Source organism: Phoxinus phoxinus (genome assembly GCF_949152265.1).
Source record: "Phoxinus phoxinus genome assembly, chromosome: 12".
Classification (NCBI taxonomy): domain Eukaryota; kingdom Metazoa; phylum Chordata; class Actinopteri; order Cypriniformes; family Leuciscidae; genus Phoxinus; species Phoxinus phoxinus.
The window spans coordinates 25,802,583-25,827,478 of NC_136887.1; the positions used below are offsets into that span (position 1 = coordinate 25,802,583).

Here is a 24,896-nt window from a genome sequence, read left to right on the forward strand (position 1 = left end):
TTCCCATTGACTTTGAATGGGTGACGTCAAGCGTTGCCGAAAAGGATTGTGGATCCGTCGGCGGCGCTTCACTGGCGTTGCTCGCGGCAGAAGTTGAGAATAGGCTTGTTTGAGATGCGCCTTGCCTCGCCTGAATTGTATGCGAGAGTAGGCGGCTGCAGTGAGGGGAGGAGTGAAAAAAGTGCAGGCAAGACGGACAGTTCTCTCTTCTCACAGTGGATCTGACACCTGTGAGATCAAAGATGGATATCGCGGGATTCACGGGATTCACGCTTGTGCACAGTGGATGTAATTTAAGTTCTGTTGCTTAAATATGAAAATAAATATAATGAACAAGACACCCAAATCACTTGTTAGGCTATATAATCCCATTCCAAATACGTGTTTATCAATCTTTTTTTTCTTTCTGTATGTGTTTATATATATATATTTTAATTACATAATCACATAATCCATATAGAGATCGCACTGTCAGAGAGTTTGGGAATATTCACAGATCATTTATACACATAATTTAAAACATGATATCAGAGTTTTAATATCAAACATTTTAAAAGAGAACATTACATCATGGTTGTTTAAACCAATTATCATTAAGCTGTGTCGTCAGCAAGTCGTTTCCCATCATGCTTTTGATCCGCGCAGTCGGTGGAGAGCAACTGCGCGCAACTGCAGAATCCGACAGGTGTGCCTTGCGCTCGCGAGAGATTTTTGACATACGTCAGCATGACATCAGAGCCAGGCGGAACGCAGTCGGACACATTTCTAACCGGCATGCATCTCGCGGTGATCACCGGTGATCGGTTCTGCGCAGATTTTGCTCATCTCAAACAAGCCTAATTTTTCAACTTCTGCCGCGAGCAACGCCAGTGAAGCGCCGCAGACGGAAGCGTCAGCCAATCAGGATCGCTCTATGCAAATATAGTAGCCAGGCGGCAGCCAATCACGTTCATCACGTTCATCCTGTCATTCCTGTCTAATTTCATTGGCTGACGCTGCTATGACCATGGCGTCTGCCAAACTTCAGCCACGCCTTCCGTCAAGCGTTGACGCTGAAGCCCCGTGTGAACGTACCGTTAGGTCAGTTCAGTCAGTTGTTTCCAAGCCATAGTCGATAGTTTAGCATAAAGCTGCAGGTCGTGTCAAAAAGTTGTTAGTCTAGATTATAGCTATATTCTGTACGTTTGACTCGTGTAGAACCTACTATAGTTTTCTTCCAAATACGATAATTTTGAGCTTCTGAGACTTGGACATTTCATATCTGGCAACACTGATTTAGCCAATTAGCATTTGATCTGACACATTCTGGGTTGAATGGAATTCATTGAAGATTCAAATGCCAACATGGATAGTATATTCAGCTTTACCGAGAAAATAAGGTGAGTAACTAAGTTTTTAATGTATCTATCTTTTGCTGTGTGTTCCCTATGCCTGCTGTGCTGTTTATAATGTAACGTTATAGTTATTTGACAATTGACATTGGTCAGTTTGTAAGTAACTTGTTAAGCTATAACGTTATGGTGTCTGTGCTGTATCGAAAGGGCGTTGTTAGGCACGACGCGAAGCGGAGTATATAAAACAAATATTAAAGGCAAAAAAATATATATCAATGCAAGTTTCATGAAGCAAAATCACAAAAAAACAGCAACAGAACAAGTTACATTTCGCCATTAGATGGCGGCAAAGACTGTCTTTATGAGCGAGTCAGTCAGTAGAGAAGATTTTGAAAGGACTGATTGACAAACTTCTTGTGATTGTGAACACTGATAAGCAAGATGCAACTGACAAATGACTAGCGTGCCAGGGCATGGGCAAAACCCAACTGTAAAAAATAAGATATTGCAGCAGACATTCGAGTGGATTTTTTATTACGAATATAGGACTGACCTGAAGGAAAATTGTAAACTGTAAATATCTACTGTAAATGCAGGTACACGTTTACTTTATTTCTCATAATACTCTACTCAAGCTTCAATGAACAATCAATGAGAACATGTGTTTATAAGTTGCTAAGAGTTGTTGCTTGGGGTGTTGTGTAGTGATGCATAGAACCGTTGAGTGAAGTGGCCATAGTTTTATCATAAAAGCTATTGACCAATCAGAATCCAGTGTTGCCAGATTGGGACGGTGATTTCCAGCCCAAAGGCTCACCAAAACGTACTCGGTTACTAACGTAACCTCGGTTCTCTCTAGGAGAGGGAACGAGTACTGCGTCGAAGAACGCTACGGGAAAGATATTTCTTTGTCGAGATTGAAGCCAAAAATTAATCCTTAATTTTGTAATATTGTAAAACGCTTTTCTGAAGCATACAACCTAGGCGGAGCAATACAGCTCACCCATTGGCTGCTCTGCCAGAAAAGCACAGCCTATGCGAGGCCAGGACGCTGACCAATGAGGGCGCTCCGCGCCCTTCTGCGTCACCTCCCGCCCAAACAGGCGTGGCCTAGGCCTATAAATACGAGCATAGCTGTCTAACACGCCGATTTTCGTCAATGAAGCGACGCAGCGTGGACACGCACGGCATGAGACGCAGTACTCGTTCCCTCTCCTAGAGAGAACCGAGGTTACGTAAGTAACCGAGTACGTTCTCTTACGTAGAGTTCTCTCGTACTGCGTCGAAGAACGCTACGGGAACCCTATGCAAACCGCCGTGCGTGTTCTTGGATCGACACAGACACCTAAGGGCGCGCGCGCCCTGGTATACAAGCGCCTACCCCAAGAAGTATAGGGAGAGCGGCTAAAATAGCATCATCCCTTATAATAGTGCCTCTTAAGGCATAATAGCATATATATGTAAATATAGATATATATGAAGGGTAATAGCATGCTCATGGGACACATTGTCAGTGAGTGATGCTTAAACATTGAAGTGACCTGGGCCGCAGCGCGGGGCAGGAACACTTATACATATTAGACATTGAAGTGACCTGGGCCGCAGCGCGGGGCAGGAGCACTTGTACATATTACCATTGAAGTGACCTGGGCCGCAGTGCGGGGCAGGAACACTTATACATAGTCTTCTAGACCGAGAGCAGTTTAGCCTGCAACGCAGGAACCTCTAGGTTATAGAACCTAATAAATGTAGACGGGGAGGCCCAGCCTGCCGCCATACAGATATCTTGTAACGAGATTCCGCTATACCAAGCCCATGAGGAGGCCATGCCTCTCGTGGAATGTGCTCTGATGCCCAAAGGGCATTCCAAGCCTCTAGATGCGTAGGCTAGCGCAATGGCGTCCACTACCCATCGAGACAGACTCTGTTTCGTTGCGGCTCGTCCCTTGGAGCGCCCGCTGAACGAAACGAAGAGCTGCTCCGTCTGTCGAAAAACAGCGGAGCGGGACACGTAAGCTCTTAATGCCCTGACCGGGCAAAGGGAGCTATTTCCGTCCTCTGAGGCCGGCAGGGCCGACAGGGAGATGACCTGAGCCCTGAACGGTGTGTTGAGGGACTTAGGCACGTACCCATGCTTCGGTTTCAATACGACTATAGAGTCGTTTGGCCCGAACTCCATACAAGAAGCTCTCACTGAGAGCGCTTGCAAGTCTCCCACACGCTTCACTGAAGCGAGAGCCAAAAGAAACACGGTCTTGAGAGACAGGTGTTTCATGTCAACTGAGTGAATAGGCTCGAAAGGGGCCCCTTTCATAGCGTTCAACACTGTAGAAAGGTCCCAAACGGGGACTGAAGGAGGCCTTGGAGGGTTTAACCTCCTGGCGCCTCTCAGGAAGCGGACCACCAGGTCGTTCCTGCCTAGTGAACGGCCAAGCGTTGGATTAACGAACGCTGATATGGCAGCCACATAGACTTTGAGCGTGGATGGGGTTCTTCCCTTATCCAATAGCTCTTGCAAGAAGGAGAGAATCTCCGGTTCTCCACACTGAAGTGGTGACAGACCTTGATCTGAACACCATCCAGAGAACACCGACCATTTGGAAGCGTAGAGCCGTCTAGTAGACGGAGCCCTAGCTTGTTCGATCGTGTCTAACACTCCTCTTGGGAGGTTAGCGGGTACCCGTTTATGGCCCATACGTGTAGGGACCAAAGCTCGGGGTGAGGATGCAGAATCGAGCCCTTGGCCTGTGAGAGGAGGTCTCTCCTCACTGGAATCGGCCACGGGGCAGTACTTTTCAGTCGCATCAAAGCTGGGAACCAGGTCTGATTCGTCCAGAATGGAGCAACTAGCAGTACTGAGCATCCGCTCTCCTTGATACGCTCCAGCACTTGAGGCAGGAGTGAGACAGGAGGAAAAGCATAGAGCGGGCGGCGGGGCCAGACTCTGGCCAGCGCGTTCGCGCTCTTCGAAAAGAATTCTGGGCAATGAGCGTTTTCCTGGTTTGCAAACAGGTCTATTTCCGCTCTGCCGAACGTTTTCCACAGCAGACGCACTGTCTGTGTGTGTAGGGACCACTCTCCCGTGGGAACGTTGTTCCGTGAGAGTCTGTCCGGGCCTACGTTCAAGTGGCCTGGCACGTGCATTGCTCTTAACGAGCGCAGGTTGTGCTGGGCCCACACCAGTATGCGTTCCGCTAACCTGAATAGGTTCCGGGATCTCACGCCACCCTGGCGGTTTATGTAGGCTACTACCGACATGTTGTCCGAGCGGACCAGGACGTGGTGTCCTTTTATCCGGGGACAGAAGCGCCTCAGCGCAAAGTCCACTGCCATCATTTCCAGGCAGTTTATGTGCGGTAGTTCGGCTCGCTCTGACCACTGGCCAAAGAGCGGACTGCCGTCGAGCAGTGCTCCCCAGCCTGAGGTGGACGCGTCCGTGGACACCACCTTCAGGCTCGAGGAAGTCCCCAGGCTTACACCTGACCGGTACCAGTCTGACGCTCTCCATGGTGTCAGGGCTGAAATGCATTCCTGAGTGACCTTGAGGCGATAGCGACCGTGTAGCCATGCTCGGCGCGGTACGCGCGCTCTCAACCAGAACTGTAGTGGGCGCATGCGCAGCAGGCCCAACTGCAGCACTGTTGAGGCTGAGGCCATGAGGCCCAGCATTTTCTGAAATCTCCTGAGTGGCACTATGTGGCCGCTGAGGAAGGATTTCGCCATTTGCAGGGTATTTCGCCTGCGCTGTGATGACAGCTGTGCTGTCATAGACAGTGAGTTCAGATCCAGTCCTAAAAAGGAGATCCTTTGACTGGGAAACAGTGAACTTTTCTCCCAATTGACTCTCAGACCTAAGCACTCGAGGTGATCGAGTATTAGTGTCTTGTGGTGAGCGAGTTCTGACGGCGATTGAGCCAGAATTAGCCAATCGTCCAAATAGTTCAGAATTCGAACGCCCCGGAGTCTCAGGGGTGCCAGCGCCGCGTCCATGCACACTGTAAATGTACGAGGTGCTAGGGATAGACCGAATGGCAGGACTGTGTACTGATATGCCCGGCCCTCGAAGGCGAATCTCAAAAATCGCCTGTGACGTGACGCAATTTGTATGTGAAAATACGCGTCTTTCAGATCTATTGCCATAAACCAGTCTCCTCGGCGAATTTGCGCGAGGATACTTCTGGTCGTGAGCATTCTGAACTTCCGCTTTGCAAGCGTTTTGTTCAGACGCCTTAGATCTAAAATGGGTCTGAGACCCCCGTCTTTCTTCGGTACCAGGAAATATCTGCTGTACAGGCCCCCTTCGCTCTGAGCTTGAGATAAAGGCTCTATGGCCCCTTTGCTCAATAGCTTCGCTATTTCGGCTCGAAGTAGATGTGCTACTTCTGTTTTTACCGTGGTTTCGACTTTTCCCGTGAAACGGGGAGGGCGTCGATAAAACTGTAGCGAAAAGCCTCTTTTTATAGTCTCTAGCACCCATTCTGAAACCCCGGGTAGTCCTTCCCATGCATCTGCACGTGTGACTAGGGGTTGAATGTAATCTGGGCTCTGGTCGCGAAATGGTGGCGACACGAGAGCAACCATGTGCTGTGACATGGACGCCGTGGCGTCTGAGGCGGGGGACATGTTTAACACAGTATGCGTCCCGCGCGCGCTCGACTCTCTGAGTTGAGAGAGAGCACGCGGGGCGAGCCCTACGGGGCTCGTTATGTTTGTGAATAAACGTGGGCGCTTGGTGGCGGGCACATTTATAACACCGGGGACACTGTGTTTGTGTACTGACTGACCGTTCGTTAGTTTCGTTTTTACAGAAACCGCGGAACGTGCAGTGTGTAGTGGTTGTGGGCACTGGACAGTGGGCACGCTCACTACACGTAAAGCACAATCGGTGTGAGCCGATTTTATGTGTGCAAACCCTGTGTTGAACGGGGCTGTGCTTGTGTGAATGAATGGGCACTGGGTGGGCATTGCAGTTACACACATTACACCATCGGCCTTGGCCGGAACACCAGAAATTAAACTCTTTTTTAGATTTATCTGGGTCGCCGTGAAAACGGCGTTTGTGTGCAGGCAAACGGGCTTTACGGCCGGTTTGTTGGCTGCTGAGTACACTGGTACAAACGCGGAACTTAGGGCTGTACAAGCGGGAATCTTTGGTGGAAGTCCGGCCGCAGCGGGACCCGAACACCGTCTTTTTCCTAGCAGGGCTAGGATGGCGCCGAGGCCTCGGGCTTGATTGAGATCTTGGGCCGAGGACCACGCGGTGGCGGGCGGCGTCCGGCGGAGCGAGACCGTGGTCTCTCTCGGGCCTGTTGCTGCTGGGCCGGTGCGGCGGGCGCGGGGCGCTGCTGAGTTCGGGCAGGCGGCTGTTTAGGGCGGCCTGTTGCGGAACTGGAGCGCTTTGGCAGGAAATGTCTCATGGCCTGCGAAGTTTTCTGTACCTCGGCGAATCGGTCCGCGAAGTCCTTCACGGAGGATCCGAAGAGGCCAGCCGGTGAAATGGGGGCGTCGAGAAACGTGGAGCGCTCGGATTCCGCCATTTCAGAGAGAGTTAGCCATAAATGTCTCTCGGAAACAGTAGCTGTGGCCATAATCCTGCCGATGGCGTGTGCGGCGGACTTTGTAGCGCGAAGAGCTAGGTCTGTGGCGCTACGCAAGTCCGGAACACTGATCGCGCCCGGGCCTTCCTCGTCTAGCTTGCAGAGGAGGTTGGCCTGGTGGATTTGGAGCACCGCCATGGTGTGCAGCGCCGATGCAGCTTGTCCGGCGGCGGAATACACGCGACCGTTCAGAGCTGACGACGTGCGGCAAGCTTTGGATGGTAGGACTCCCTTAGCCCGCCGTCCAGCAGAGGGTGGGCAAAGGTGAGTCGCTACCGCCTCCTCGACCGGAGGGAGAGCGTGGTAGCCTCTGTCTCGAGCACCGTCCACTACGGAGAATGCTGGCGAGGCAGAAGTACGTACTCTGGCTGAAAATGGCACCTTCCACGATTTCGCTACCTCTTCGTGAAGCTCAGGAAGAAACGGTGCGTGTCTGGAGGGGGGCGCAGCGCGGTCTCCAGAGAGGAAGCGTCCATCCAGCCGGTTGAGTGCAGGTTGTTCGGGCGTCGACCAATCGAGGCCGAGGCTCGACACGGCCTGTGTGAGCAGACGCATCAGTTCCGCCTCGATGCTGATCTTCCCTCCTCTGCGCTCTCGAACAGCGGGGGAGGGGAGGTCCACGGAGCTCGCCCAACCCTCGCTCTCCGAAGCGAGAAGCGAACAGCAATCATCATCTCCCTCTGATACAGCTTGCTGGTCGTCTTCCATAACGGACAAAGCGGCGTGCTGCGGCTGTTGTCCGTCGGTGAGCGACTCGAGCGAAACGTTGAGAGGAGCTAGCGGCGGCGAGCTCCTCGTGGAGGGAGGTTCCGGGACCCGCTGAGCACGGCGCTTTTTACGGCGCGGCGCTACAGGGGGCGGTTGTGCAGCTTCGGCGAAAGATGCAAGGCGAGTCCGCAGAGTCGCGATTGGCATCATGTCGCAGTGATGGCAGCCGCCATCACCGAGAGCGATAGCTGCATGTTCCTCGCCCAAGCAGGAAACACATAATTCGTGGTGGTCCCCGTCGATGAGCGCGGCTCGGCAGGAGCCGCAGGAAAAGCGAGACATCTTTAGAAAGACGCTCGTGCTCTTTTGTGAGGAAAAAGCGTGTGACGCGGTAGGCGAACACACACACAAAACACACACAAAACTGAAAGGATATATCCACGCCGGAGAAGCGCAGCAGGGAACGGCGGCTGAAGGCGGCGAAGACCAGCGGCTTCAGGTAAGGGCTCGTCCTGCTGAGGTGCTTGTATCCAAACGGCTGTGGCGGCTCGAATCAATCCAGCGATGCGTGCAGCTTCGTTGAATTTAAGAAAATCGGCGTGTTAGACAGCTATGCTCGTATTTATAGGCCTAGGCCACGCCTGTTTGGGCGGGAGGTGACGCAGAAGGGCGCGGAGCGCCCTCATTGGTCAGCGTCCTGGCCTCGCATAGGCTGTGCTTTTCTGGCAGAGCAGCCAATGGGTGAGCTGTATTGCTCCGCCTAGGTTGTATGCTTCAGAAAAGCGTTTTACAATATTACAAAATTAAGGATTAATTTTTGGCTTCAATCTCGACAAAGAAATATCTTTCCCGTAGCGTTCTTCGACGCAGTACGAGAGAACTCTACGTAAGAGAACCCGCCCACTCCAAGAAAAAAACCGCCAAAAATTTGAAGTTGTTCTCTAAAGTATGGCGCAAGAACTGACTTGATGACAGCCGTACATTTGGTTCTGTGCATCTGGAATGCTCCGATCTCATCCTTCAGAATGTCCGATAAGTCGTCCACGGCATTAACTGATGTGTGGCAAGCAACGTATGTTGCTATCCGTAGTTCACGGCGCTTCTGGTCATCACAAATGGACGCCGAGTTACTTAAACTAGCTTTACTCACTGTGAAAGCCTTAATTGTGGGCAGGCACCGCATCTTGTGCTTCTTGGTCTCGGCGTGGTCCTTTAAATCCTTAAAGTGAGCCCTTATGTCGGTGTTGCAGAATTTGCAGTGAGCTTTGCTATCATCCGATTTAGACTGCGTTATCCATGGCTTTAGATCCGAATCACTCTCCCACTCCTTTCGGTACGTTTTTTTTATATTTTGCCCACTTCGACATCTTTTTAATTTGTAACGTTATGTATTTCCCGCCGAGTGCTGATGAATGAGTGACTGAGTCCTGACGCAGCTGCTGCTATCATTCGATTGGCTCGTGAGTTGTGACTCGTGAGGTTGGCGTCAAGCCGCCCATCAACTGTAAACATCACCAACACAGCCGAGTATGCAGTGGGTGTGTTTAGTTACATTACAATGACTGATTGGATGAAGTACATGCACACTTGGGTTGTGTTAAATAATTAGCCTATAATTTTTTTGAAAACCGCCAAGCTGATCCTAAACCCGGCCAAATTTTGTCCACCCGCCCAAACCAATTTTTACCCTCACAATCAAATGCAAAACCGCCCAATTGGGCGGGAAACCGCCCAATCTGGCAACACTGTCAGAATCAAGGACTGGAACTAACCGTTTCATAAAGAAGTTTTGATTGTAGTGTAGGCTTTATGATCTGCGTGTACCTGCTGTGGTTTGCATATCACACACATTTTATTTTTTAGTCTGATTTTGCTTATTCAAACGGTCAAGGGTTTGCTATGTGGGACAGCTAGCCCGTATTGTAGAAAATCATCTGATTTATTTATTGATTGCACTTCAAATTAGTAATTATATAAAAAGTATTTTGAAAGTATGCTGATTAAATTATTGTTACCAGTCAGTCACATTTTATTTTAAAGCTGCGATCGTCTGAACATGTTTTGAACATTGTAAAGGAGGTTAATTTCTCGAAACATTTCAAAGTGTGGCCATCGGGTGGTCAAAAGGAGGAATAGCATCTACCAAATTGTTTATTCATCTATAGTATCTATTATGTAAAATTACGTTTATATAGAGACGATCATCATAAGTAACCAATTAAATGCTTTTTTATTTATGTGTGTGTGTGTGTGTGTGTGTGTGTGTGTGTGTGTGTGTACAGGGAAACCGTAAATGAACCTCTGGTTCTGCAGCCAGTCAGTTACACTACACATTTTAAGCTGAAGTACAGACGTGGCTCCTGAGCTGATAAGGTAGGGGCAGTGAAATCGCAGCAAAGCTAATTAGCCAACAAAAATTGGGCGGTAGTCCATATCGCTCGGCTCCAGAGAAGCCAATCTCTCTGGGCCCCAGGGGTGCAAACTTGCTGCCTGACATGGCTTGCCATTGATAGCTAAAAGGGTTCAAGTGATTTCCAAGCAAAATAAAAAGGCAGAGGAAGAGAAAGAGGGGGAAATGTCTGGAAGTCCTTTAGCAGACAGCCAGTTAGCTTGATGTGTAATGCAAAACAGTTTCTGATTCTTGCAATGCTTTTTATTTTCTGTGGAGTATGAAATCAAATTCAAAGTGTATGGAAAAATAAGCACTTGCAACCCAAAATGACCTTGAAAATCATGTAGCCTAAGCTACACAATCAATGCACAGGCAGCAGGTTTTCACATCCTCCACACTTTTGCCGACCAGAGAACTAAGGTCAGTGGGTATAGGTTGTCAACTTCTGTGATCTTGACCTTTCACCCTCAAACACAGACTTTAAAGAGTAGAACCGTATTGGCTCTATGATGGATACAGTTAAATGTAACCAACAGACATGAGGTATTTACAAGAGTTACATGATGCTGCTGATTTTGATTTCAGATGTAAACACTGCCCATGTCAGTGCCATTTGCGATAACCTTCTGTCACCCTGTGCGTTCATGTTGTAGATAGCACGGATGTAATTTCATGCATATTTATTATCCAGTAATGCCAGCTAAGCGCTTCATTTTACTTTTCAGTATAGCTCATCAGTGACATGGTAACTAGGTCCACTGTCTGATTTTTTGCTGTGAGTTCCAATTAAATGAAAGTCACATTGGAAATACAGACAAAACATAATCTTAGATTAGCTGGTGTAGATGAACCGAAACCGAGAGAGTTGGGATTTGAGAAATGGTCAACTACAACCAGAATAATTGGATTGTGACAGGCTCACAGGCATAACACCAATCATTTCAAAGGCTGTTCTTTAGTTTTATTTCTTTATACTTTTTCCAGATTTAAACTTAGGCTATGTACTTTTCATTTGCCATTGGGGGGCTTTGAGATGATAATTAATAGTTGGGCCAAAAATCAATGGTCACCTTTCTGAAGATTGCCTTAAAAAACGTATTCTACTGGCAGGAGAACAGCATTTAGGATTGGCCCAGTGGTGAAACCATAGACTGTAAAAAAATATGGACGTAGTGTCCGTGACGTCACCCGTAGGTTTCTGAAGAGCATTTTTAAAGCCTAAAGTGGGCGGAGCCGGCCATCACCATCTTAGCCTCGCTTCACCGCTCGTCACTCCCGGATAACAGAATATGGGCAAAGAGGTGGAACTGAGGAGCCTGGCTATCTGAAACCACGCCCACCTAGCGCGACGTTATGGAGTTGGCTCAGGCTTGGGAGCTAATGCTATGCTACTCACAGTACCAAATCTGTGACTCCACAGGCCTCACGCTAAAGTGACAGTTGATGATTAAAATCAGAATGCCAATTAAAAAGTCCTGTTTTTGCCCTTTGAAATATTAGTTAAAATGAGTGAGACTGTGTAGTGATTCTCTACATCTATTAGTTGAAAATGTATTATGCAGTAACTTTACAATATTACTCTGAATGTGTGTGTGTGACCGTGATTATGTGCATACATGTCAGTCAATCTTTTATTACAGTCTATGGTCCGTCAGCGCAGCATCGCTCGTCAAGTTCGTAGAGAGCTTTATTATTCAGTCCATTTTAAATTCTGATTTTGGCCGCATCTCAAATGGGTCAAAACATAGATATATTACCTATGAAGTTCAAGTAAATGCGCTAGAAATCGGCGCTCATTCAAGGATGTGCATTTATTGCATGGACGGAGAAACACCGACACCTGCAGGATTTCATCTGACGGAATATAAGCATGTTATAATCTATTCCAGAGCAACGTTACCACAGAACGAGTGTAGCCTTTATATCTATAGACGTTTTTAAATCTGAAAACTCCAAAAAGCAACGAAATTGTCAGACATCCATAGTGCATGTTCACAGAGGAAAATAACTGAAATACAGCGCTGGTTGTTCTCTCAAACGATACCCAACGACAACGATGGAATCCAAAGGCATGGGCGGGTTAATTGGTGTATTAAATTATATGAAATAATCCCGAAAAAAAGCACAAACACGGCAGAGATGGCAAGTTCAGCAGCTGGAATTTGCTGAGGTGAAGTGACGGTTAACCGGCTAGCATTGACATCATCGGGAATCCACCTGTCACTCAAAAGTGGACACACCTTTAATTTGGCAGAACTTTTAATATTAATCAACTAAACGGATGAGTTACAAAAAAATGCACCCCCCTCACAGTTATGAAGGGCAAAATTAGCTGCATAGACCAAAGCCACATAGAGAACCAGGCTGTAAACATGTTTTTTTCTGCTGTAAAGTTGGGCATTTTAACATGGGGGAGATACAGATTTGACTCACTTCTGCAGCCAGCCTTAAGCGGCCAGTCGATGAATTGCCGTTTAATTCACTTCCGTGTTGGTTTCAAGAGAGAGACAGGGAGGTTGCCGCTTGGGTGAAACATGGCTGATGTTTGAAGACATTTATGATGCAAACGTAGTGACTATTCTAGTATATTTGAAATCGAGAGGCAACAGGTGGGCCAAATTTTTCAATTGATTTTGTTCTTTTACGTTTTATCCAGTTGTGACTTAAAAAGGACAGAATGCTGAGGCATACCTATTTTTTCTCGTCATAGGAGCGACGTTGCCAATTATGGTTACAGCGTTCAGCGTAATTACAGGGCCAGGAACACCGTCTCCTTCGTTTGTGAGCAACGGTGGAATTCCTGCCGCTGTCTTGACTCCTTCACACATTTTATAAACTCTTCAGGAGTTCCCAGCTGGTCAAAATACCATCATATGTAGGCTACGCACATACAAGCGCATTTAGCTCACCACACACATTGTTTTAGATGTTCGGTAAGGTCTGTTGTTTTTGTATCTTTAGGTTTGGTCTTAAAAATGGCAGTGTGAATGCTAAGCGAACCAGGACTTGTATCATTATTAGGGGTGTAACGATATGTGCGGTCAAGATTCGATACATCACGGTACTGAACTCACGATACGATATTATTGCGATACTCCAAGACATGGTAAAAAGTTAACAAAACGTTTACTGTTGATAAAAATGCTAAATTTGGTATTGTGGGTGTAAATGAAGGCTTGGACTTGGTGCTGATAACCCAATGCACAGGACAATGGTGACACCTGAATAAAAATATTCATGATTCTTAAGCTGAAAATATAGAATTCTTTTAGACAAATATGCTTGCACTCTGTCACTGACTAGGTATATTTAGGCCACTTTTTACTGGTAACATAAGACATTTGGAATTATCAGGACCCACAAATATTGCATTATTATACATTATACTCAACATTATAGCAGTTTAATGTAGTTCTACTGACTCTAAAACCGAACACACAAAAACTGTCAGAAAGGGGCACATTGCAGCAGTAACGCACAGAGACAGCCGCACACATCAACTAGTCGGCCATGTATATTTCAGCAATGCAGGGCAATACAATAGAGAGTTTAAAGTGGCAGAAGTGAACGCAGTTAGTTCTAATTCACCTGGGTGCAGTTACACCAGGACACGCGTAACTCTGCAGCCGGTGTTAACTCTCGTGTCAGGGGAGTGACTCTTTGTGTACACACTTAGGAGACGTAGATAGCAACACGAGAGACATAAAAGGCAGGCTTCATTTCTGCTTCATTTCCTACCATCTCCACAGGAATATTTAAACTTAGACTGAGTGGGAAGTATCCCGTCTCAACCTCACTCTCTTTGTTTCTTGTATTCCCTTTATGAAATTTTAAACCAGCTTGACAATGCCTGAAAAACTCAGCCTACAATGAAAGCAGAAAAACACATGCTTGAGGATGATGAGAGATGCCTTATGTAGGGATTGAAAGAGCATAATTAAATATCCCTTTTTTACTTTGAATATTTAGTCTTTTCAGGCGGTATTACGACTAGTAGTAAGTATTGTTTGCATAAATAAATTGGGAATAAATCCAATACAAAACAATGCACACTTCATATTGCACAAAGTGGAACAATTTTATTCAGGAAGTTCAATAGGAGAACTTTCTTAGTCTATTTTTAATTTGTTATTTCATCTGAATATCAACATTTGTGAGATTTAGTCAGTTGAAACCACTTTGAGAGTTAATTGATCTAATTTTGTGTTTCAGGAAAATAGTGATCTATGACATTGCATTATGCTAAATATAGACATTTTGTGTCTGTTTGTTAGAGATTTGTACGTTTTTATTTTTAAGTAAATTTATTAGTAAATCCACATTGTTTTTTTCCATATTATGGAAGTCATTAACTGCTTGGTTCACATATTCTTCAAACTATATTATTTTGTGTTCAGCAGAAGAAAGAAATTCATACAGGTTTGGAACAATTTGAGGGTGAGTAAATGACAGAATTTTAATTTTTTGGGTGAACTATCCTTTTAACTGGGGCATCTTCCCCCATCCTGTTCAATAAAGAAATTAATAATTTTATAATGCAAGGACACATTTTATTGTTCAAAAGTAACTAATTACATTTATCAAGTTACAAAAGATCAGTTAATTATCCTCTGTATTCATCAAAGATTAATACAATTAAAGATAAAAAAATGTATTGCAGTTTCAACACAAATATTAAGCAGTGCAGCTGTTTTCCAGTGTGGGGAGGCATGTTTCATGAGCACCAAATCAGAATATTAGAATGATTTATGAAGGACACTGAAGACTGGAGTACTAATGGCTGCTGAAAATTCAGCTTTATCAATAAATAAAACATTAAAATGTATTTAAATATAAAAAAGGTTATTTTTTAAACTGTAATAATATACTACTTTTAGAAACATTAAAAAACTTACCAACTGGCATAAAACAACATCTCAAACATCATCTCTTCATGACTTATTTTGTTAGACATGCAGGAAACATGCCAGTAGCATTTATAGCGTTGTATAGCATCCTCCAGCCATCCAACAAACATGAAGTCACAGCAGAGGCAAACGTCTTCAGAAATTCATACCAATGCCTTTGTGAATCTCACAGCTGCGTTGAGTCAGATGGGAGTTTCGTGACGCAATGTACTGATGTTGAGTGGAGAATGCTCTTCCGCATAAGTCTTGGGTGTAATTTTATCAGCTGTGTAGCATTAAGGAGACCGTCGTGAAAACTAAAGCAGAGGATTCTGAATAATTCATTTGCATATTCTGACATTTCAGTAGCGGCTACATCATACAGAATTTCGAGAAGAGAATATTAAATATGCCAACCAAGACATCAATGTGCATGTAAATTTTGCTCAATATTTGGAAGGGAAAAAAACATCAAAAAACTTTTTAGAGTGGGAGGGGGGAGGGTGGGGGGGGGGAGTCCTCCATGTTCTGAAGATGTTTAATATCAGCACTACTCTCCTTACATTCACAACAACTGGCTTGTTCACTGGTGCTTTACCCCCTCATGTCACTTCACTTACAGACGTCCTGTGTTCCTGCTCTAATTACTCCTGTGGTTCACACTTTGATCGAAAAGTACATTGACTGAATAAATCAATCGGCCCTCAATCCTCCTGCTTCCTCTAACATCCACTATTTCAGCCTGCCGGTCCACATGATTAAGGAAGTGATGTGCACTCACGCTGTATCGATAGGGTTGTTGAGCTTTCCCCTACTTCTGCCCACTTGTTCAATCACAGGGGTGGTCAAGGAAGACGGTATTGTAGGTTATCTAAAGCCCACAAAAAAGCTTGATGGATAGTTACCAGTTAATCATTTAGGAGCACAGGCTCAGCCGGGGCTTGTTCCAGTCCAAAGGAAATTAAGCATTGCCGGCCTGCCTATTCTTCATTTAGGTCCTAATTACTATCTAATGGGTCCTCATTATGTTAATAGAACACATATCCTTGAATGGCATTCCCTCCCTTTAAATGATGATAAAGCAGGAAGCCATTTTATAGAGTTTTGAGCAAATGCATTAATTCGCTAATTATTGTGTTGTTAGGGCCCAAGTTGTTTTATTGTATTAAAACTTTAATTTATATATATGCACACAGCAGCCCACAGGCTTTTATATATAGCCTATATGGTAAACATGTAGTTGTAGAAATGATAGATTTACAGTGATTTTGCTTTTTTTCTATTGTAATATATTTTAAAATGTAATTTATTCCTGTGATGTTAAAGCTGAATTTTCAGCATCATTACACCAGTCTTTAGTGTCACATGACTTTTCTGAAATCATTTTAATATGCTGATTTAGTGCTCAAGTAACACAAAATAATTTCGTGCAAACTGTGATACATTTTCCCCTAAGATTTTTTGTTGAATAGAAAGTTCAAACGAACACTATATTATTTACTGTCACTTTTGAACAATTTAATGTGGCCTTGCGAAGTTTAAAAATAATAATTATATACACTACCATTCATAGTGTACAGTAGGAGTCAGTAAGAATTTTTTTTTTTTTAAGTAATTGACAGCCCTAATTGGTATGTGATGGCTATGTTTATTCCCCAGTCTTGGTTGGTTTTGAGTGTAGAATAGTAAGGCTACAGAAGTGTAATGATTGACATGCTGTTGATGTGTCGTCTGTGTTGCCCAGTCATGTCTGTCTCTCCTTTTCGCACAATTCATACAAGGAACATCTGTGGTGTGCTCATGCTTTGGAATCCAAAATGACAACCCAGCATCCTAATGCACACCCAGCAGCACTGTACTGGCACTGCAGACAGCATATGGGCTCTGGAGTCTTAACAGTTGACACAGTCTTGCATGTGTTCTGTTTATTAAATGTAATTTCAGCACAGCATAGGATTGCTTGACGCCATTAATTTTTGTTGGGTCCTCCAGACATATGATTAGATTTGATTAATTAGCCTTGTTGTGAAATGATTACGCTGGCGACGTGTTATGGCGTTATTTAGAATTGAGAGTAATGGTTGATTGTATGTTACATGAATTGGGTCATGTGATGCTACAAGGCCCGCAGCTCTGATGGCACCTGCCCTGGTTTGCAATGCAGCACAGCTTGTGACCTCATTGGAAGTTAAGAAGTGAGTGAGTGAGATCCATTTTCTGTATAACCTCATAAACCTGCAGCCAATTCTCTGTGTTTATGACCAGAAGTGACAGACCAATTCTGCTTGCCCACATTAAAAAAAGCATAGTCTGTCTTGTGAAAAAGAAATCAATAATTTCACCTGCTTTTCATTTCATGTGGACCGGGGATTGAGGTCATATCCCTCCAAATAGCAATATGTTGGAGATTTATTAGTCTTTTTCTTTTAGTGACAGAACGGTGAGCGAAAATATTAAATGGAGTGGGCATTACCAGTATTTCTGTGACTGTGACGTTAGCACAAATATCAAGATGTTGAAATGCTGTAGGACATGACAGTATGAAAGGGTTGAATATGTAAATCTTTTAAAAGAAAAGGGAGAAAAGAAGAATTAAAATGAAAAGATTTGCTCTAGCTCGATTCAATGTTACCTTGAGAATATGCATGTTGGCGGGGCGCTGCCAGGAATGCTAACAACAGCCCTGTGTGCTAATTTATGCTGACACACACAGACTGTCTTTGTAGAGCGCCAATGAAATTCTATTTTACTTTCCAACACAGCTTAGCAGTACCAGATAAAAAAGATTTTTTCATTACATGCAAAAGTGAAAAATATGCTAAAGAAGTAGCTTTAACTCAATACAGTTGATGCATACTGGCTATGCAGCTGGTAGAAATACTAGTGGTCAGAGAGCATCCTATTTATTTACAGAAGAGTTAAGATGCATAAGATCTTTGGTCAGATTTTCTTGCACAATTTGAAAACATTTTGCAGTGTTTGTACCGGTGAGTACCATTTCACTCGGAACACTGGCTGAATGTTTAAAGATGGCTAATTAATTACTAATTAGGCATTTTAGCTGATGCTTTTAAAGTGACTTCAAGTACTTGAAGCAAGACACTTAATTTCACAGTACTGGGGTTAAGTGTCTCATTTAAGGACACCGTGACGGTAGTTCATGGTTCATTCAGTCATGCAGCATTTGGAACCTTTAACCTTTCAATAACCAGCTAGGCCTATACCCTTAAATAGGCCACACTTTGAGTGAACAGCCATTTGTAGTGGTGTCCGAAACCTTAGTGGACATTATTGAGTGCACTTATTCAATCTTAATCAATGCACCGTGACCGCAATAATGAGTACAACCATGTTGCTTCCGAAATCGCGTACTGTCTGACTGAGTGGGTACTACATTTGAATTTAAACTTACATCGCAACCATTAAAAAAGTATGTTCTATATACTATGAATGTAATCCGGACGTTACGTACATCCGCCATGTTGTCATTATTATGTGATCTACTAGCGCTTCACCTATATTCATAAATCCTCTCACTTGTCCTCACGGTAAAAGTAAAAGTGTCCATCGATTTTTCGCCCACTGTTTTTCGAATGCTATGCATGTTGCCACACTGTGTCTTAATTTGCTCACTCTATTTCATTCCTTGAAGTGAACTATATTAGTGGACTAATGTAGGGAATAGTGAATGAGAGTATACGGGGCGATTTCGTACACCACCAAAGTGTCATGGTTTGGCTACAGTAGTTAACATGGTACAGTTAGCCCCTTCTGGTAGATATCATAACTACACAATTGGGTTTCAAAAAGTTTATTTCTCTATTGGTGGCCATTTTAAAATAGTAGCTAGTACAATCTGATTATTATGTTGTTGTTTTTTTATGCAAAAGACATTTCTTTATTGATTGCTTGAATGATTGATTGTAATCTGGAAAGCATATAAACTAGAAAAATATAAAACCTGCACACTACCCAAGTTTGCATCATTAAGTAAGCAGCATTTCAGTCAATCGACCTTCCCCAGGCTTACAAAAACATGCAAATTAATGCAAGCACGTTTAAGAATACATATTTTTAGAGTACAATCAGACATTGGCAGAAATAATCACATCTCTATAATCTGGAAAGTATGAAATATAGTCACATGGTGATTAACAGCTGGGTTGATTGATTTAAAACAACAAACAAACAAAACTAGACTGTGTGAGGGGTACCCGGCCATAAGCAAGCCTTTTAAATGTTTTGCTTACAATCAATCACTGTTGTGATCTCTCACTAGTTCTCAATACACCTGCCAAGCATTAGAACAATCTCTTATAATTACTCTTTTTGTTTAACAAGGCCCATTGCTCATCAAGTAGTTTGTTAGGGACTAAGTTGTGTTATTTAATGACAAGCCTGCATCGCCTTCATTGTTTTAATGTATGGTTTAATCTACCTAAAAAAAAAAAAATGTAGGCATGCTTACCTTACATTATTATCCCTTTATTTCGAACTTTCATATCTCTAGTGAGGTATTGTGCCAGATGTGCAGAATTACCAGATAAATCACCTCATATAAGGGAGGGGTAGAGATGCACCTGCCATCCAAGCTATGCTATATCCATCAAAGGAGAGGCACTAATGAAAGTCGTCCTAAGGATAAAAAAAAGTGTCTCCCTTATGTGTCCTCTTTTCACATAAGCATTTATTCTCTTACCTATGTCATCTCATGTGTGATTTCTGCCTGTGTACCACAATCCTTCACCAGAATGTGAGAGAAAATGCGACAGGCCGAATAACAGACGTGGCTGCCATGTCAAACACTGAGCTTATGTGCCTCGTTCTAATAGAGGCTTGAGATTTTAAAGACCTGATGAACATCTCATTACAAGGCTGGTTTCCTTCCCATCGCTTACTAAGAATACTTGATTTCGTGTTAAACCTGATTTTGACCTGATGCTCATTCGTGTGTAATGTGATAATATCAAGGGTCATCATTAATGATTGTTTCATTAATCTTAGGTGGATATAATAATTAGATGTTCATACTAGCTATATTTTGTATCTAGCCTATGAAATGGTTTGGCCAATTAATAATTCATGAGTGTCGATTTGTCCACAACCCTCAGGATATGAAGAGGAATTTGTTTTATTGAAATGCAAATAAATTCAAAAAGGCCACACACCAGAATTTTAGATCCTAATATAAATTCTGCAAGAAAACAGTTAATATTTTTTTTATTTAGTCTATTTATGCCACCTATATACAGTCTAATTGGTTGATATTGTGTTCTGATAACTTTTATTTATTTCCTAATACAATATTTGATATGGATGGATGGATAGATCTAATGCATGAACGTAGATGACATTTCAAACATTGATTATTAATATCATCTAATATGTCTGAAAATGCTTCATTTGGATGTTTGTCGGTATAGAGCAGAAGTGGCCAGATCCAGGGGATATTTGACATAATTGTAAATCACAAGGAAATTCATCCCAAATGGGTTAAAAACCTTTCTAGCCGCTGTTTTCTTTAATGCAAAACACGAAGGCCAAATAAGGATTCGGTTGTTTTTGGGTTCAGAAAAAAAAGTCTGTTCTTGTAAAATACTTAAATTTGACACGTCACTTTAATCACATCAAAAGAAAATCCTGGCCAGCCCAAATGGTCTGTCATCGCTGTGTAGTTTCATCTCTGACATGTGCTTAAAATGGTGTTTTTATTCCTTTATAAAAAATAATACCACAATTTGGCATCACTCATCATGACGGTCCCAAAATTGCCTTCAGTGAATGGCACATTAATGCTGCTGAGGGAACAGGTCTAAATGTCAGAGACTGGGATCTTCTTTCGAGCAAAAGTGATGTAAGATGACTACAGAAAATGTCACACTGTCTAACTCCCTTCATAACGGGAAGAGTTCAAACGCATTCAGTGTATTTTCATGGAGAAAACAGGATCTGCTTGAAGAGAGCATTACCATACTGGGCAAGATGATGCATGTACAATAGAGCAATAACAAGATTCTTCCTTTGATAAAATACTTTGAATTCATATGTTGCCCCTGTGAAAGACATTTCCAATGCATAATAATGAGAGGATCTGTATAAGTTGCTTTTGCATTCTCGTGGAACACATCACTTTCACATTAGAAAAGGAAAGAAAAGAAATCCGGACAAAGAAACTGCTTGTGAAATGCAAATCCCAAAGAACAGATTCTGTGTATTTGTGCATAGCCGGAAACTCTTGGCATCAAATTAAGTAATTTATAAATGTACAAACTAAGCAGACTTTTCAACTATAAATATCAGCATAGTTTAAATTTTGAAATAGTTTCTTGGTCATTTTTTTACGGGAGGCTATGTTGACCATTTTATGTCGACTCTGTGCTATGTCGACTCTGTGTTGCATGTGGCTGTTTTTATTTGGCTTGGTCCCCAAATGAATCATGTTTTCCTCCTCTACCCCTGTGGACAGGGGTGATGATTTGCATTGGATTAGCATCTGCTGGTTAATCAGCGAGGGCTGCGCATTTCCAGTTGAGCGGTCTCCAAGTGACAGTCATTTATCAGAACCGCGTTTAGATGTGTCTTGGATGAGGTGATTTCTGTACTGTCCCCAGACTACTGGACTCCATGTATCTATGCCCAGAACAAATATTTGTCGCTTAACTCTTAGCACTGCGGTCCACGACTAGTATGGGAATGCAGGGAAGTGGAGTAGGGAAGGGAGGAGGGAGGCCAGGGAGTAAAGGATTAGTGCTTTGATTCTCTGAGCCCTTAAACGAGAGCTCTAAATCCACCCCGGCGTCATTACTCCAAGTTTTATGTAATGAGCAGAGTTGTCCCTTTTAGAGCCATCAATGAGGCCAATCAACACGTTTGTGATTATTATGGAAAGTAATTAGGAACAATTCATCTCGCACTTTTGTTGGATCCAAGTTAAGCTGTAATTGTTTCCTTCATTTTATTCCCTCTTTAAATTCATTAGAGACTGTATACTCAAATCAGTGGCTAGTGTAATGAAACGATTGTTTGCTAGAATGCTGCAAATGCTAAAGTTCTCACTTGATACTGTAGTCTTGAGAGATGTGAAAGTTTAGTTCATCTTGTTTCTCTTTTGCGTTAGTGTTGTGCACTTGGAATAAAACTATATCTTCAATCGATTTAAAAGTTTCAAAAGAATTGTATAGCTCAATTTAATGACAGTTAATTGCATATGTATTTTTGCAGAGGAAAAACACCAGTCAGTCAGTTTAGTTAGTTAGTGTTTTGGCTTTAGACCAGGGGTCGGCAACAGGCCACCAGCAATAATAGGCTGTCTGGCCCGCTCCCGCAGCCAGATTATTTTGATAGCGACTGGTTCTGAAATGGATATGTCATGACAGCAACAGTTACTCACAAAAACTTCTTCTGTAGTGATTTTGCCTTCAAAATAAAAGTACGAGAATGTTTTTGCACAATGTTTTATTTTGAGATGAATTGAGAGCTTTTAATTTGAAAAGTTCTGATAGACATTCAAATGATTCTCTGGATCGCTTCGTTGCAGATAAAACACACTGGCTTTGCATTCACAAAACTAGAACACATTTGTCTTTCCATTCTTCTTTGTATGCCCTTTTCACTGTCAACTTTCCTCTTTAGACTCTGATAGTGCCTGTTAAATGTTACAAAGCTTAAATGTTAACATCACTCTGCACACGACACAACGTAAGCGTACCTCCAGCACGCAATACAGTTTATAAAATACAGTTTAGTACGTGAGGATGCCAAGGAATAATCCTTAGGGGAAAAGTAGGCTACGTCAAGTTAGGCTCCACTGTGTAACAAGCAAATTAAAATAATACACATTTGATATTAAAAATATGGAAAGAGGAAATAAAACATGGTTCGTTAAGAGCATGACTCAAACATCCCATTAATGGGCTTATTCAAGTCCTCTTTTTATTTATTTTTTGTTATTTTTATCCAATCCGCATCTCCCATGTGTGTTTTAGCAAGGCGGTCTGTGTTGCAAGTTGGTGAATGAAGATGCTTTATTGCTTTATTAATTTATCAGTGTAAAACCCTGACATCGCCACACAAATATGGCTTTTTGTTAATGACTGTCCTACTACAGGATTTATTACAGAGTAACAGCTCACTACCAGTTACAAAAGACACTGTACCAGTCGGTTACAGGCAATTCTAGTTGTATTTTTCATCAATTCATTTCTTAAATTATCCCTGCCTTGACTAGGTTCTGGAAAAAAGTTTTGACCCGGTGCCAAACTAGTTTGCCGACCCCTTTAGACAGTAATGGGTTAGTGTTCTATATTTAATTAAAATCTAGAATCATTATAAACACTGGCAGATGCTGACTATTAAATGATTTTTAAAGCCTTCTAAATATAGCCTTTAATTACTCAGATTGGATTCTAATAAAAAGAAAATGCATATTGTAAACAAATCATAAACAAATACACAGCCAGATGCAGTCAGGCAGATGAGAAAAATACAAGAATTAATAGGGGTTGGCATCGAAAGTGCACTTCCCCAGTGCTAAAAGTGAATTGTGTTCAAGAGTTTGAGTGGACATTCAACAAGTGATAACAGGTGAACATGTTTCCTCACACCTATGTATTTTCCCATCAGCCTTACTTTCTCTAGACACGGATGAAACTGTTTCTGCAAAATTTGACATGAAATCTGCATTGATTGCATCTACTTTCAGTCAAAGCTGATGTCATTCAACCTTTTTACAGCCCAAGTGGTTAAGATTGACTCTCAAGATCATATACTTAGCCTTTGTCTTTTAACAGACTGGTTTTGACATTTACAGAGTGGAAATGTGATTTTCAAAGGCACTTTGAGCACCCTGTGGCCTCGGCTCCTGGCTAAGTTATTCACAGGAACGTATTTTTGACTTGTATGCAGATTTGTCTTTATTTAGCATCGCCTTTTGTTGAAACTATATACCGCTGGAGCACTGCAGTGAATCAGGTGATTGAGACATACTGTATAACACCCACTTGCAAAATGTCACAGCTAGTACTGTAGGTGTGTGATCAAACATCCTTAACATCACAAAGGTTTGGAAGAGATAAAAGAATTTCAGTCTCTGTCGGTTTGGTTATTTGTTATTTAGCAGACTCCAAAGCGAATTATAGCATGAACAATCCCCATGTTGGTTATGCCGTGTTTATGGAGTATCATCATAAACTCATCCTTTTCATTACCATCCCCAAAACACTGTGCACACATTACAAGACCATATTGCAAAGGCTGAGGGAGTTGGATGTCTTTGACTCGCAAAAAACAACTATTAACATCCAATAGTTCCAGCTAACAGAAAGCTTTTTTTTTTTTTTTTTTTTTGGCCTGTCACATGGTCTCCGTTCACCAAAAGCATGTCCACGTTTGGCAGGCAGCCATCTCTCTTTCTTTGATTTTTATCAGCCTCCTCTGTGGCCACTACCAGCTTTTGTCTACAAAAGGTCAATTATTAAACCGTATCTGCTGGACGGAGATCGTGATGATGCTCGTTCATTGGAAACATCAATTCAGAGTGTCGAAATATAATCGAAGGTTCTCGAAACACTCTGCGGACCAGGTTTTGTTTTGTCTTCTGAATGAGGGTTGCCAGATCTCCCACAGAGATTCTGATGGTCTAGATCAAAGTGTGACCTGGCACACTAAATGCCCATCCAGGAGAGGGAGAGGGATGGTGGAAGGAGAGAGACCCGCTGCTTTGTAGGATTTTGGATGTATTTAAATAGCTGGAGAAGCACAAAGTTCAACTCAAATGGCTGAGAATACTTCTTCTTAAAACATAAAATAAAACAACCCAGCACTTTGAACTGTCAGAGAAAAGGAACTTGTAAAGACGTAAGAGAAAAGTGCTAAAATTATGTTGAAGGGAATCTAAAGCACAGCACTTTTATCTAGAAATGGTTATATTGGTTGAACCTGACAGAAGCTTAACGTAAGTGTTTAATCTTTGTCATTAAAT

General features: G+C 42.9%; 1 protein-coding gene across 7 annotated transcripts in view; it reads left to right on the forward strand.

The window, feature by feature from the left end:
* Window positions 1–1,235: 1,235 nt before the first annotated feature.
* The window catches only part of lingo2 (leucine rich repeat and Ig domain containing 2), a 336,136-nt gene continuing 312,475 nt past the window's right edge, over window positions 1,236–24,896 (forward strand). For all 7 annotated transcript variants that reach the window (XM_079631509.1, XM_079631502.1, XM_079631507.1 and 4 more), the window contains exons 1-2: window positions 1,236–1,379; window positions 9,922–10,012. The gene's annotated coding sequence lies outside the window, so the exon portion shown is untranslated. The remainder of the gene's footprint in view (window positions 1,380–9,921; window positions 10,013–24,896) is intronic.